The sequence below is a fragment of the Trichomycterus rosablanca genome, chromosome 25, assembly GCF_030014385.1.
Source record: "Trichomycterus rosablanca isolate fTriRos1 chromosome 25, fTriRos1.hap1, whole genome shotgun sequence".
NCBI classification, from domain to species: Eukaryota; Metazoa; Chordata; class Actinopteri; order Siluriformes; family Trichomycteridae; genus Trichomycterus; species Trichomycterus rosablanca.
Window position 1 is genome coordinate 10,142,501 of NC_086012.1, and position 16,194 is coordinate 10,158,694.

A 16,194-nucleotide genomic window follows, 5' to 3' on the forward strand; every position below is an offset into this window, starting at 1 on the left:
TGTGAGTTTGTGTGTGTTTGGGAGAGAGGGAGAATGTGTGTGCATGTATGAGTGTGTGTGTGTGTGTGTGAGAGAGAGAGTATGTGAATTTGTGTGTGTGCATGTGTAAGCCTGTCTGTGAGAGTGTATGTGAGTTTTTGTGTGTGTGTGTTTGTGGGAGAGAGAGAATGTGTGTCTGTGTGAGAGAGTTTGTGTGTGTGTTTGTGTGAGAGAGAGAGAATGTGTGTATATATGTACACCGACTAAGCATAACATTATGACCACTGACAGGTGAAGTGAATAACACTGATTATCTCTTCATCACGGCACCTGTTAGTAGGTGGGATATATCATGCAGCAAGTGAACATTTTATCCTTGAAGTTAATGTGTTAGAAGCTGGAAAAATGGACGAGCGTAAGAATTTGAGCGAGTTTGACAAGGGCCAGATTGTGATGGCTAGACGACTGGGTCAGAGCATCTCCAAAACTGCAGCTCTTGTGGGGTGTTCCCGGTCTGCAGTGGTCAGTATCTATCAAAAGAGGTCCAAGGAAGGAACAGAGGTAAACCGACGACAGGGTCATGGGCAGCCAAGGCTCAATGATGCACGTGGGGAGCGAAGGCTGGGCCGTGTGGTCGCTTACCTGGGGAACACATGGCACCAGGATGCACTATGGGAAAAGGGCAAGCCGGCGGAGGCAGTGTGATGCTTTGGGCAACGTTCCGCTGGGAAACCTTGGGTCCTGCCACCTACCTAAGCATTGTTGCAGACCATGTTCATCCTTTCATGGAAACAGTATTACCTGATAGCTGTGGCCTCTTTCAGCAGGATAATGCACCCTGCCACAAAGCAAACATGGTTCAGGAATGGTTTGATGAGCACATGAGGCATTCTTCTTCCTCTTCATTTTAAAGTGGGAGCTACAGGGTAATACATTCATGGGTTCATTTACTTTTTCTCCTTGTTTATTTATTTATTAGGATTTTAACATAATGTTTCACACTTTGGTTACATTCATGACAGAAACGGTAGTTACTCATTACACAAGATTCATCAGTTCACAAGTTTAATGGAAAACACAGACACGGGGAGAACATGCAAACTCCTCACAGAAAGGACCCGGGACCGCCTAGGGATCGAACCCTGGACCTTCTAGCTGTGAGGCTACCCACTGAGCCACCTTGCCGTCCTTTCTCCCTGCATTGCGGATGTGTAGTGAATGTGCTCAATAAAAGAACAGTATTAATTTAGTAAGAATTGGGCTGATATAATTATATGTATTAGAAATGTAAAAATATGGTAACGCTTCACGATTTTGCGTGTCATCCTTGCGCAGGGGCCATGCTAATCTTCTCTGTATCGTTCCAATTTTAGTATATGTGCTGCCGTAGCAAGCACGAACTTAATGTGTGGACAGCGTGTATATATACCAGGGTAGTACACAATGCTTCTCGTTCATGGTAAGTTGTGAAAATAATTTTACACAGTGAGCTTGTTTATAGTATACAACGACACAGAATAGCGTACAGATGTACTAGGACATTTCTAACTACAAAAAGTTGTACATTATAATAGATATTTGGTATTTTTACACCGTTTCTTACACTGAAGCGGTGCATTGTGGGAGTATTCAAATTTGATCCGCTCTGATTCGCTGTGTGTGAGTCAGCGCTCTTTTAAACCCGCCCCCAAACTGTCTATGTGTTTTTAGCGTTGCGGACTGATATATTTAAAATAAAATAAATCTGTTAGTATAAAATTAATAAAAAGCAAAAGAGAAACAAATTGACACAAAGATCAAAGAAAAACACAATATATCGTAATCGATCACAGATTACTAAACACACGGGTGCACCAAAGTTCAACTGATTCAGGATTCAAGAGACTTCATCGTCATTTCAGCTAAATACAAAACAACGTTTATCCAGGACCAAGAACACAAATACAAACAGCATTATATACAGTACAGATAAATAACAGTGTGAAATAAAATACAAAGACTTACAATAAGTACAGGATAGTGTGTGTCTGTGAGTGTGTATGCAAGTTTGTGTGTGTGTGTGTGTGTGTGTGTGTGTTTGTGGGAGAGAGGGAGAATGTGTGTTCATGTATGAGTGTGTGTGTATCTGTCTGTGAGAGAGAGTGTTTGTGAGTTTGTGTGTGTGTGTGTGTGTGTGTGTGTTTGTGGGAGAGAGGGAGAATGTGTGCATGTATGAGTGTGTGTGTATCTGTCTGTGAGAGAGTGTTTGTGAGTTTGTGTGTGTGTGTGTGTGTTTGTGGGAGAGAGGGAGAATGTGTGTTCATGTATGAGTGTGTGTGTATCTGTCTGTGAGAGAGAGTGTTTGTGAGTTTGTGTGTGTGTTTGTGGGAGAGAGGGAGAATGTGTGTGCATGTATGAGTGTGTGTGTATCTGTCTGTGAGAGAGAGTGTTTGTGAGTTTGTGTGTGTGTTTGTGGGAGAGAGGGAGAATGTGTGTGCATGTATGAGTGTGTTTGTGAGTTTGTGTGTGTGTTTGTGGGAGAGAGGGAGAATGTGTGTGCATGTATGAGTGTGTGTGTATCTGTCTGTGAGAGAGAGTGTTTGTGAGTTTGTGTGTGTGTGTGTGTGTGAGAGAGAGAGAGAGAGTATGTGAATTTGTGTGTGTGCATGTATGAGTGTGTCTGTGTGTGTATGTGAGTTTTTTGTGTGTTTGTGGGAGAGAGAATGTGTGTGCATGTATGAATGTGTGTGTGTGTGTGTCTGTGTGAGAGAGTTTGTGTGAGTTTGTGTGTGTTTGTGGGAGAGAGAGAGAATGTGTGTATATGTATACACCGACTAAGCATAACATTATGACCACTGACAGGTGAAGTGAATAACACTGATTATCTCTTCATCACGGCACCTGTTAGTAGGTGGGATATATTAGGCAGCAAGTGAACATTTTATCCTCAAAGTTGATGTTAGAAGCAGGAAAAATGGACAAGCGTAAGGATTTGAGCGAGTTTGACAAAGGCCAAATTGTGATGGCTAGACGACTGGGTCAGAGCATCTCCAAAACTGCAGCTCTTGTGGGGTGTTCCCGGTCTGCAGTGGTCAGTATCTATCAAAAGTGGTCCAAGGAAGGAACAGAGGTAAACCGGCGACAGGGTCATGGGCAGCCAAGGCTCAATGATGCATGTGGGGAGCGAAGGCTGGCCCATGTGGTCGCTTACCTGGGGAACACATTTACATTTACATTTACATTTTCAGCATTTAGCAGACGCCTTTTATCCAAAGCGACTTACATTACAGTTACAGTATATAGTCTGAGCAATTGAGGATTAAGGGCCTTGCTCAAGGACCCAACAGCAGCAACCTGGCAGTGGTGGGGCTTGAACCAGTGACCCTCTGATCACTGGTCCAGTACCTTAACCACTAGGCTACAGCTGGCCCTTCACATGGCACCAGGATGCACTATGGGAAAAGGGCAAGCCGGCGGAGGCAGTGTGATGCTTTGGGCAACGTTCCACTGGGAAACCTTGGGTCCTGCCACCTACCTAAGCATTGTTGCAGACCATGTTCATCCTTTCATGGAAACAGTATTACCTGATAGCTGTGGCCTCTTTCAGCAGGATAATGCACCCTGCCACAAAGCAAACATGGTTCAGGAATGGTTTGAGGAGCACATGAGGCATTCTTCTTCCTCTTCATTTTAAAGGGGGAGCTACAGGGTAATACATTCATGGGTTCATTTACTCTTTCTCCTTGTTTATTTATTTATTAGGATTTTAATTGGGCTGATATAATTATTTGTATTAGAAATGTAAAAATATGGTAACGCTTCACGATTTTGCGTGTCATCCTTGCGCAGGGGCCATGCTAATCTTCTCTGTATCGTTCCAATTTTAGTATATGTGCTGCCGTAGCAAGCACGAACTGATGGTCTGAACAGCGTGTATATATAACAGGGCAGCTCATAATGCTTCTCGTTCATGGTAGGTTGGGGAAATATCTTTACACAATGAGGTTGTTTACGGTGTCTAACGACACAGAATAGCGTACAAATCTACTGAGACATTTTTAACAACAAAAAGCTGTACATTATAATAGATACTTGGTGTTTTTTTTACACCGTTTCTAGCACTGCAGCGGTGCATTGTGGGAGTATTGAAATTTGATCCGCTCTGATTGGCTCTGTGTGAGTCACCGCTCTTTTAAACCCGCCCCCAAGCTGACTAATATATTTAAAATAAAATAAATCTGTAAATATAAAACTAGCAAAAGAAAATTCAATAAAAAGCAAAAAGAGAAACAAATTGACACAAAGATCAAAGAAAGACACAATAGATCTTAATCGATCACCGATTACTAAACACACGGGTGCACCAAAGTTCAACTGATTCAGGATTTAAGAGGCTTCATCGTCATTTCAGCTAAATACAAAACAACGTTTATCCAGGACCAAGAACACAAATACAAACAGCATTATATACAGTACAGATAAATAACAGTGTGAATACAAAGTAAAGTAATACAAAGTAAAGTGCATGTATGAGTGTGTGTGGGTGAGAGAGAATGTGTGCATGTATGAGTGTGTGTGAGTGTGTGTCTGTGAGAGAGACTATGTAAGTTTGTGTGTGTTTGAGAGAGAATATGAGTGTGTGTCTGTGAGAGAGACTGAGTTTGTGTGTGTTTGATAGAGAATATGTGTGTGTGTCTGTGAGAGAGACTATGTAAGTTTGTGTGTGTTTGAGAGAGAATATGAGTGTGTGTCTGTGAGAGAGACTATGTAAGTTTGTGTGTGTTGGAGAGAGAATATGAGTGTGTGTCTGTGAGAGAGACTGAGTTTGTGTGTGTTTGATAGAGAATATGTGTGTGTGTCTGTGAGAGAGACTATGTAAGTTTGTGTGTGTTTGAGAGAGAATATGTGTGCATGTGTGTGTGAGTGTGGGTGAGAGAGAGAGAGAGAATATGTGTGCATGTGTGTGTGTCTGTGAGAGAGACTGAGTTTGTGTGTTTGAGAGAGAATATGAGTGCATGTGTGTGTGAGTGGGTGAGAGAGAATATGTGTGCATGTGTGTGTCTGTGAGAGAGACTGAGTTTGTGTGTGTTTGAGAGAGAATATTTGTGCATGTATGAGTGTGTGTGGGTTAGAGAGAGAGAGAATATGTGTGCATGTGTGTGTGTGTCTGTGAGAGAGACTGAGTTTGTGTGTTTGATAGAGAATATGTGTGCATGTATGAGTGTGGGTGAGAGAGAGAGAATATGTGTGCATGTGTGTGTGTGTATGTGAGAGAGACTGAGTTTGTGTGTGTTTGAGAGAGAATATGTGTGCATGTATGAGTGTGTGTGGGTTAGAGAGAGAGAGAATATGTGTGCATGTGTGTGTGTGTGTGAGAGAGACTGAGTTTGTGTGTTTAAGAGAGAATATGTGTGCATGTATGAGTGTGTGTGGGTTAGAGAGAGAGAGAATATGTGTGCATGTGTGTGTGTGTGTCTGAGAGAGACTGAGTTTGTGTGTTTGATAGAGAATATGTGTGCATGTATGAGTGTGGGTGAGAGAGAGAATATGTGTGCATGTGTGTGTGTATGTGAGAGAGACTGAGTTTGTGTGTGTTTGAGAGAGAATATGTGTGCATGTATGAGTGTGTGTGGGTTAGAGAGAGAGAGAATATGTGTGCATGTGTGTGTGTCTGTGAGAGAGACTGAGTTTGTGTGTGTTTGAGTCAGTCAGAGTCAGAGTCAGAGAGTCCGAGTCAGAGTCAGAGAGGTTTTATTGTCATTTCAGCTACATACAAGTACATATTGAAACGAAACAGCGTTCCTCTAGGATCACGGTGTAACACGGTACAAAAAGTGCAAGACAATACAAAACACTGTAAATACAACAATAAATACAAAAAATCCTATAATAAATAACTACTACAAATATATTCCTAATTATCCCTAATATAAACAATATAAGTAATTAGAAGACAGGACTAAAGACAAGTGTTAGTACATGATGGTGAATAGATGGTACAATGGTTCATGAGGTAGTGACATGTTGTACATTAGCAGCGTAAAATTGGCAATGCCGATAAGGTGCCTAAAAAGTAAATAAGGTGCAAAAATACAAGTAAGGTGCAGAAATTACTTGTGCAGTTCCAGGAGGTGTGCAAAAAATGCAAGTAACATAGTCAATACAGTTCAGTGTGTGGCAGCAGAAAATTTCCGGAGGAAATTGTTATAGTACTGAATTGAGGAGTCTGATTGCCTGAGGGATAAAACTGTTACACAGTCTGGTTGTGTTAGTCCGGATGCTGCGGTATCGTCTCCCAGACGGGAGCAGAGTAAAAAGTCCATGTGATGGGTGGGTTGGATCGTCCACAATGCTGAGAGCTTTGCGGATGCAGCGGGTGTTAAAAATGTCCGTGAGAGATGGAAGAGCGACCCCGATGATCTTTTCAGCTGTCCTCACTACTCGCTGGAGAGTCCTGCGGTCCGACGCAGTACAATTTCCGAACCAGACAGTGATGCAGCCGCTCAGGATGCTCTCGATTGTTCCTCTGTAGAACGTGGTGAGAATGGGGGGTGGCAGATGAGCTTTCCTCAGTCTTCTCAAAAAGTAGAGACGCTGCTGGGCTTTCTTGCTGATGGAACTGGTGTTGAGGGTCCAGGTGAGATTCTCCTCCAGATGAACACCGAGAAATTTGGTGCTCTTGACGATCTCAACAGATGAGCCGTCGATGTGCAGTGGGGAGTGGTCCCTTAGTGTCTTTCTAAAGTCAATGACAATCTCTTTGGTTTTATCCACGTTCAGAGACAGGTTGTTGACTTGGCACCAGTCCGTTAGATGTTGTATCTCCTCTCTGTACGCTGACTCATCGTTGTTGCTGATGAGTCCCACCACAGTTGTGTCGTCTGCAAACTTAACGATGGAATTCGAGCTGTGCATTGCTGTACAGTCGTGTGTAAGCAGAGTAAACAGCAGTGGACTGAGCACACAGCCTTGGGGAGCGCCGGTGCTCAGTGTGGTGGTGTTGGAGGTGTTCTTACCGATCCGGATGGACTGAGGTCTCTCAGTCAAGAAATCCAGGATCCAGTTGCAGAGAGAGGTGTTCAGGCCCAGCGTGCTCAGCTTTCCAATTAGATGCTGAGGAATGATGGTGTTGAATGCTGAGCTAAAGTCTATGAACAGCATCCTGACGTAAGTGTTCTTTCTGTCCAGGTGTGTAGAAGCCAGGTGAAGTGTAGTGGATATGGCGTCGTCCGTTGAGCGGTTAGGACGGTACGCAAACTGCAGTGGGTCCATGGTGGGAGGCAGTAGGGTCTTAATATGCCTCATGACTAGTTTCTCAAAGCACTTCATGATGATAGGCGTGAGTGCTACGGGACGATAGTCATTGAAGCATGACACAGATGACTTCTTTGGCACGGGTACGATGGTGGTCGTCTTGAGGCACGTTGGAACGATGGCGCTGCTCAGGGAGATGTTGAAGATGTCAGTGAATACATCTGCCAGTTGGTCTGCACATCCTTTGGGCACTCGGCCAGGAATGTTGTCTGGTCCAGAAGCTTTCCGTGGGTTGACTCTGTGCAGAGTTCTCCTCACGTCCGCTGTGGTGAGACGAAGCACCTGGTCGTCACAAGGTGGGATCATCTTCCTCGCCAACATGTTGTTCTGCGCCTCGAACCGAGCGTAGAAGTCATTCAGCGCATCTGGAAGGGAGGCATCACTGTCACAGACAGGTGGAGTCGTCCTGTAGTTGGTGATGGCCTGGATGCCCCGCCACAAGCGCCGTGTGTCACCGCCGTGTAAGAGAGAATATGTGTGCATGTATGAGTGTGTGTGGGTTGGAGAGAGAGAGAATATGTGTGCGTCTGTGAGAGAGACTGAGTTTGTGTGTGTTTGAGAGAGAATATGTGTGCATGTATGAGTGTGTGTGGGTGAGAGAGAGCGAGAGAGAGAATATGTGTGCATGTGTGTCTGTGAGAGAGACTGAGTTTGTGTGTGTTTGAGAGAGAATATGTGTGCATGTATGAGTGTGTGTGGGTGAGAGAGAGCGAGAGAGAGAATATGTGTGCATGTGTGTCTGTGAGAGAGACTGAGTTTGTGTGTGTTTGAGAGAGAATATGTGTGCATGTATGAGTGTGTGTGTGAGAGAGAATATGTGTGTGTGTGTGTGTGTGTGCGTGTGTCTGTGAGAGACTGAGTTTGTGTGTTTGAAAAAGAATATGTGTGCATGTATGAGTGTGTGTGTGTCTAAGAGAATGTGTGAGTTTGTGTGTGTCTGTGAGAGAGACTATGTGAGTTTGTGTGTGTTTGAGAGAGAATATGTGTGCATGTATGAGTGTGTGTGTGTGTGTCTGTGAGAGAGACTGAGTTTGTGTTTGAAAAAGAATATGTGTGCATGTATGAGTGTGTGTGTGTGTGTGTGTGAGAGAGAGAGAGAGAGAGAGAGAGAGAGAGAGAGAGAGAGAGAGAGAGAGAGAGAGAGAGAGAGAGAGAGAGAGATGCAGGATCCAGCAGATCCCAGCATCTCACTGCAGAATCCAGCAGATCCCGGCGCATCACTGCAGCAGAGGCTCTACCACCAACCTGCCAACAACCCTCCTATGCACAGGTTGTATCTGGTATTAAACAACCAGACCATCCAGCCCTTGAGGAAGTGAGGCAGCTGCTCCAGCTCGTCTGCAGACTTGTTGGATAATTACACAAAACAATATATCCTTTTTATATTTATATACTTAATATACTTAATTAACTTAATTGTTACTGTTGCTTTCTGTTGTATATGGCTAATAATCAATATTTAATAGTTTACTTAGAATGAAATCTCTTACAATCTCTTCCTGGAACATTCAAGGACTATATTCCTCAACATTTGGTTTTAAAACCACAAATTTAGATTTTCTAACATGCATTTCTGGCCAAGACATTATCATACTAATTGAAACATGGTGTAAAGATAACACCAACACTCACTGTCCCCCAAATTACAGGGAAATTCTGCTGCCCTCTATAAAACACAGCAATATAAAACATGGTAGAGACTCCGGGGGGGTTATAATATGGTATAAGGACAATTTATCACCATATTTGTCAGAAACCAAAAGACATTCAACACATATTTGGCTAAAATTAAATAAAAACATAATTGAATGTGAAAATGACTTGTACATATGTGCAGTTTACACCCCCCCTCTAGAGTCTCCGTACTATCAGGATTGTTTCTTTGAGAACCTTCAGCAGGAAATCAGACATTTTCAGGCCCAGGGGAATGTCATGCTTGTTGGAGATTTAAATGCCAGAACAGGCAATGAGAACGATATCATCGATTCTACTGGCAACAAATATATATTTAATCAAACCTCCATCAACTTCAGCACTATCTGCTCCCAAAGAAGCAGTCCTGACCACATCCTGAACAGGAATGGTAAAGAGCTAGTGCACCTCTGTCGATCCTCAGGTCTGTATATTCTTAACGGTAGGATCCGAGGGGACTCTTTAGGGAGGTTTACATACTGTTCAGCTCTTGGAGCTAGTGTAGTCGACTATGCGATCACTGACATGGACCCCTCCACTATTAGTGCATTCACTGTCAGACCACAACTCCCACTTTCTGATCACTGTCAAATCAATGTTTATCTTAAACGACTCAGTCAGCATCAAACCATGAAATATGAGCCCTGCAAAACATCCCAGTTAAACCGAACATTCAGATGGAATCATGACAGCGAAGCTAAATTTAAATCTGCTGTTAGTTCCTCAAAAATCATTAATCATATTAACAATTATTTATTAGAATCATTTGAATTAAATCAATCAGGTGTTGAAAGAGCTGTTTCACAAATTAATGGAATATATTATAAATCCGCTAAAATTGCAGGTCTCAATTTTATAAACACCAAACCAAACCAAAAAGCACAAAAGGAAGAATGGTTTGATGAAGACTGTAAAATAATCAGGAAGAAATTAAGACATCTATCAAACCAAAAACACAGAGAACCAAACAATCATCAAATTCGAACAAATTATGCTACAAATCTTAGGGAATATAAAAAGATTTTACGACATAAAAAACACATCTATTATACTCAGTATCTACAAAAAATTGAAAACTCTATTGACCAAAATCAATTCTGGGAACTGTGGAACAACCTGAGCAACAAAAACCCACATCATCTGGCCATAGAAAATCCAAATACCTGGAAAAATCACTTTGAACAATTATATGAGCAATTACCACCAGACGATTTTAATTCAGAACAGCAACAAATCATAGAAAATCTAAATATATTAGAATCTACCATAAAAAACTATCAGAACCCAATTGATTACCAAATTTCACCGGAAGAATTTAATACCCAAATTAAAAAACTCAAATCCAGAAAAGCCTGCGGACCTGACAGCATCAGGACGGAGATGCTGAAGTGCAGCAGTCCTCAGCTACAGCAGGCTCTGCTCAGGTTGTTCAATATCGTTCTCCAGTCCGGCTGCTTTCCTGAGATCTGGAACAGGGGGCTTATTTCCCCAATCTACAAGAGTGGAGACAAATTCGACCCCAACAACTACCAAGGCATCTGTGTGAGCAGTAACCTGGGGAAGGTGTTCTGCTGTATCGTTAACGCCCGGATACAGGCCTTCCTTACCGAGCACAGTGTCCTGAGTAATGGACAGATCGGCTTTTTACCAAATCATCGCACTACTGACCATATTTACACCCTACACACCCTAATCCACCAACATCTACACAAACAAAATCATGCTAAAGTTTTTGCATGTTTTATAGATTTTAGAAAAGCATTTGATTCAATCTGGCAAGAAGGATTATATTATAAAATTATCCAAAATGGTGTAGGGGGTAAAGTCTATGACATCATTAAATCAATGTATGTCAATAATAAATGTGGAGTAAAAATTGGCAATAAAATGACTGAGGTCTTCACTCAGGGGCGTGGTGTCAGGCAGGGTTGCAGCTTGTCTCCTACTCTATTTAATATCTATATCAATGATTTAGCGGTGTTATTGGAGCAATCTGCAAATCCCGGCCTGACACTAAATAAAACGGAAGTTAAATTTCTTCTCTATGCGGATGACCTGGTGCTGCTGTCGCCCACAGAAAAGGGGCTTCAGCAGCATCTGGATCTGCTGGAGAAGTTCTGTCAGACCTGGGCCCTGACAGTAAATCCTGATAAATCTAAAATCATGATCTTCCAAAAGAAAGCCAGATCTCAGGAAAGCAGATATACTTTCAATCTAGGAGACACCGCCCTAGACCACACCCTTTCTTATGATTACCTGGGGCTCAAAATCAGCGCCTCAGGAGGCTTCGGTCTGGCAGTGGATGCACTGAAACAGAAGGCCTGCAGAGCCCTCTATTCAATTAAAAACAAATTCATTAAGATTGACATCCCAATTAGAATCTGGTTAAAGATCTTTGATAGTATAATCCTGCCCATTGCGCTATACGGTAGTGAAATATGGGGTCCACTCAGTCATCATGACTACACTAGATGGGACAAGCATCCCACTGAAGTCCTGCATGCAGAATTCTGCAGAATGATTTTACATGTACAAAGAAAAACCCCAACCAACGCATGCAGGGCTGAATTAGGCCGATACCCATTAATTATTAATATTAAAAAAAGAGCCCTTAAATTCTGGATGCACCTAAAATCCAGTCCCACAACAAGCCTGCAGTTTCAGGCACTCCTATCCCAAGAGCTCTACCCTGAAAAGAGTCCCCTGTGTCAGCTGGTCCAGAGACTGCCCAACACTCTGACCCCTAACAACCCTAACTCTCTGACCAGCACTGCTTCCCAAACACCAATCAGGATCACCCAAATTATCAAACACCTCAAAAACACTTATCTGGAACATTGGACAACCCAAACTCAATCCCAAAACAGACTGAACTGCTATCTGACCCTAAAACATGAATACAACCTGGCCACGTATCTCCTCACTGTCCGAGATACGAAGCAGAGACACATTCTCACCAAATACAGACTGAGTGACCACAGCCTGGCCATCGAGAGAGGCAGGTTAAAAAAGTCCTGGATCCCCAGAGAGGAGAGACTGTGTGGTCACTGCAGGACAGGTGAGGTTGAGACAGAGGTGCACTTCCTTCTAAACTGCCCAAAATACACAACAATTAGACACAAATATTTTGATCAGTTTGGAAGAGAGGTGAGCGGCTTCAGAACGCTGACAGACAGCGAGAAACTGGCCATTATATTAGGAGAGGGACCATCAGCCTCCACTGCAGCCAGATATGTACAGGAGTGTCACACACTCCGGGACAGTGAGTGAAACACCAGATCATCCCCCCACCCACCCCCCGCACACACACCACACACACACCACACACACACCACACACACACACCCACCACACACACACAGTAATATTTTCAATTTTTTTTTTGTGTGAATAATTGTCTAATTACATAATGAATATTTTATTACCATTTTTTTTTTCTATGTATATACTTGTTCTTTTTTTCAAATATTTATATATACTAATGTAAGCTTTGACAATACAAATATGTAAATTTGTCATGTCAATAAAGCAAATTGAATTGAATTTAATTGAATTGAGAGAGAGAGAGAGAGAGAGAGAGAGAGAGAGAGAGAGAGGGAAAATGTGTGTGCATGTATGTTTGTTTATTAGGATTTTTACGTCATGTTTTACACACTTATGGTTACACTCATGACAGGAACGGTAGTTACTCATTACACAAGATTCATCAGTTCACAAGGTTGCATTAAACACAGTCATGGACAATTTAGTGTCTCCAATGCACCTCACCTGCACGTCTTTGGACTGTGGGAGGAAACTAGAGCACCCGGAGGAAACCCACACGGACACGGGGAGAACATGCAAACTCCACACAGAAACGACCCGGACTGCCCCACCTGGGGATCGAACCCTGGACCTTCTTGCTGTGAGGCGACAATGTTACCCACTTATGTATATATGATAAATAAAGGCATTTTTCTTCCTCTTCATCTAAAGTGGGAGCTACAGGGTAATAGATTCATGGGTTCATTTACTTTTTCTCCCTGCATTGTGGATGTTTAGTGAATGTGCTCAATAAAAGATCAGTATTAATTTCATAAGAATTGGTCTAATATAATTATTTGTATTAGAAATGTAAAAATATGGTAACGCTTCACGATTTTGCGTGTCATCCTTGCGCAGGGGCCATGCTAATCTTCTCTGTATCGTTCCAATTTTAGTATATGTGCTGCCGTAGCAAGCACAAACTGATGACCTGAACAGCGTGTATATATACCAGGGCAGCTCATGATGCTTCTCGTTCATGGTAGGTTGTGAGAATAACTTTACACTGTGAGATTGTTTATAGTATACAACGACACAGAATAGCGTACAGATGTACTGGGACATTTCTAACTACAAAAAGTTGTACATTATAATAAATATTTGGTATTTTTACACCGTTTCTTACACTGAAGCGGTGCATTGTGGGAGTATTCAAATTTGAGCCGCTCTGATTCGCTGTGTGTGAGTCAGCGCTCTTTTAAACCCGCCCCCAAACTGTCTATGTGTTTTTAGCGTTGCGGACTAATATATTTAAAATAAAATAAATCTGTTAATATAAAATTAATAAAAAGCAAAAGAGAAACAAATTGACACAAAGATCAAAGAAAGACACAATATATCGTAATCGATCACCGATTACTAAACACACGGGTGCACCAAAGTTCAACTGATTCAGGATTCAAGAGACTTCATCGTCATTTCAGCTAAATACAAAACAACGTTTATCCAGGACCAAGAACACAAATACAAACAGCATTATATACAGTACAGATAAATAACAGTGTGAAATAAAATACAAAGACTTACAATAAGTACAGGATACATTTTCCGACCTGAAAAAAGCGAAGTGGGCGGGGCCACAAGACAAGAGAGGGGGGGGTTGATATCTCCTGAAGAACCATCTCCTGGTTTCTACACTCACTGTCCATTTCATCAGCTCCACTTACCATATAGGAGCACTTTGTAGTTCTACAATTACTGACTGTAGTCCATCTGTTTCTCTACATACCTTTTTAGCCTGCTTTTACCCCGTACTTTAATGGTCAGGACCCCCACAGGACCACTACAGAGCAGGTATTATTTAGGTGGTGGATGATTCTCAGCACTGCAGTGACACTGACATGGTGGTGGTGTGTTAGTGTGTGTTGTGCTGGTATGAGTGGATCAGACACAGCAGTGCTGCTGGAGTTTTTAAATATGTGTCCACTCACTGTCCACTCTATTAGACACTCCTACCTAGTTGGTCCACCTTGTAGATGTAAAGTCAGAGACGATCGCTCATCTGTTGCTGCTGCTTGAGTTGGTCATCTTCTAGACCTTCATCAGTGGTCACAGGACGCTGCACACAGGGAGCTGTTGACTGGATATGTTTTTGGTTGGTTGACTATTCTCAGTCCAGCAGTGACAGGGATGTGTTTAAAAACTATCCAGTTTATAATATATAAGATAAGATAAGATAAGATAAGACTTTATTGATCCCCTTAGGGAAATTAACTTGTTACAGCAGTATGAAGACAAGAATACAAGAAATACAACTAAGTAAAAAATATTGCACACATTGTGTGTAGTTATTTACTCTATAAAATATCTAAAAAATAATATATACATTAAAAATATGCAAAATATATTAAGTTATTGCACTTATTGTGAATAGGTTACATATTGCACTTGTTATTACACCCTACACCCAACATGAAAGATTAGGAATGAGTGATATTATTATATATTATTATTATTGTTGTAAGCTCTGATGGCTGCGGGAATACCTCCAGCTACCTCCAGCTTCTTTCCAAGTAGTGATGGTTGTGGAGTGTTGAAAGCACTGGAGAAGTCGAAAAACATGACCCTCACAGTGTTCCCAGGGGTGTCGAGGTGTGAGAGGGATCTGTGTAACAGGTGGATGACTGCGTCCTCTACACCAATGCCAGTTTTGTAGGCAAACTGCAGGGGGTCCAGCGTTGTGTCCACTATCGGTCGAAGGTGGTTGAGTATAATCCGCTCTAGAGTCTTCATTAGATGTGAAGTAAAGGCCACTATATATATATATATATATATATACAGTATATATACATAGTTTTGATATATAAATATTTACATTTAGTGGATGCTTTTATCCAAAGCGACTTACATTTGTGTGACAGTATATTGTCTATATATATCTAAGCAAATGAGGGTTAAGGGCCTTGCTCAAGGGCCCAACAGTGGCAACCTGGCAGTGGGGGGGTTTGAACCAGCGACCTTTCAAATACTAGTCCGGCACCTTAACCACTAGGCTACAACTGCCCTTGCCTTAAATAGCCATAAATGGTTCGTACAGCAGCCTTTTAAGAAAAATTTGCAAGTTGTAATACTGTGTGTGTAAATCTGTCTAAATTAGTGTGTGTGTGTGTGTGTGTGTGTGTGTGTGTGTGTGTGTGTGTGTGTGTGTGTGTGTGTGTGTGTGTGTGTGTGTGTGTGTGTGTGTGTGTGTGTGTGTGTGTGTGTGTGTGTGTGTGTGTGTGTGTGTGTGTGTGTGTGTGTGTGTGTGTGTGTGTGTGTGTGTGTGTGTGTGTGTGTGTGTGTGTGTGTGTGTGTGTGTCATTTCAAGCTGCATTGAGGTGCCCATTCTTTAGCTACTTCACTGTGAGGATTTGTTGTCTGTAGTTGTCTGTAACTAAACCATCATCAACTTGTTGAATTAATGTGTTTATTTCCTGTTTTACTCAGTTTACTCAGTTACTTCTGTCTGGTTTCTCAGCCATGTCCCAAATTCAGTAGCAATTTGACAGTGATTACTTTTCACTGTGGCACTAATACTTCACTGCCTGGGACTGAAATACAATGTTCATTCAAAGCAGCACATAGTGAAATGTACTACAACGGCGAGTTGATTGCATTTCAAGCTGATTTGTATTCAATTCTGACACAAATTCAACCTTTAATTTTTTTTTAACTCCTCTCTGTAGATAGACATCCATCTGTGCAGCACTCTATAAATCAGGCTTTTATGGCAGAGTGGCAAGATGGAAGCCACTGTTGAGTAAAATGCATATGATTGGCATTGTGGATAAAGATTCTTAAGTCTATTGAAACAAAAATGTAGCTCTGAACGGTGCATGGCCTTGCTAGTATGATTTCTACAGTGTAAGGTTATTTTTTAGTGGCAGGGGCAGGAAGACAGGTAAAAATATAAGGATGGATGAGCACCAAAGGGCCAGTGATAGCTCA

General features: G+C 42.0%; 3 non-coding genes across 3 annotated transcripts; all 3 read right to left on the reverse strand.

Moving 5' to 3' along the window:
* Window positions 1-1,269: 1,269 nt before the first annotated feature.
* On the reverse strand, window positions 1,270-1,376 carry LOC134302933 (U6 spliceosomal RNA). The gene has a single exon (XR_010007602.1). It is a non-coding gene; the product is annotated as a U6 spliceosomal RNA (small nuclear RNA).
* A 2,386-nt stretch (window positions 1,377-3,762) lies between these two features.
* Window positions 3,763-3,869, reverse strand: LOC134302934 (U6 spliceosomal RNA). The gene has a single exon (XR_010007603.1). It is a non-coding gene; the product is annotated as a U6 spliceosomal RNA (small nuclear RNA).
* Window positions 3,870-13,080: 9,211 nt separating this feature from the next.
* On the reverse strand, window positions 13,081-13,187 carry LOC134302935 (U6 spliceosomal RNA). The gene has a single exon (XR_010007604.1). It is a non-coding gene; the product is annotated as a U6 spliceosomal RNA (small nuclear RNA).
* Window positions 13,188-16,194: the final 3,007 nt, after the last annotated feature.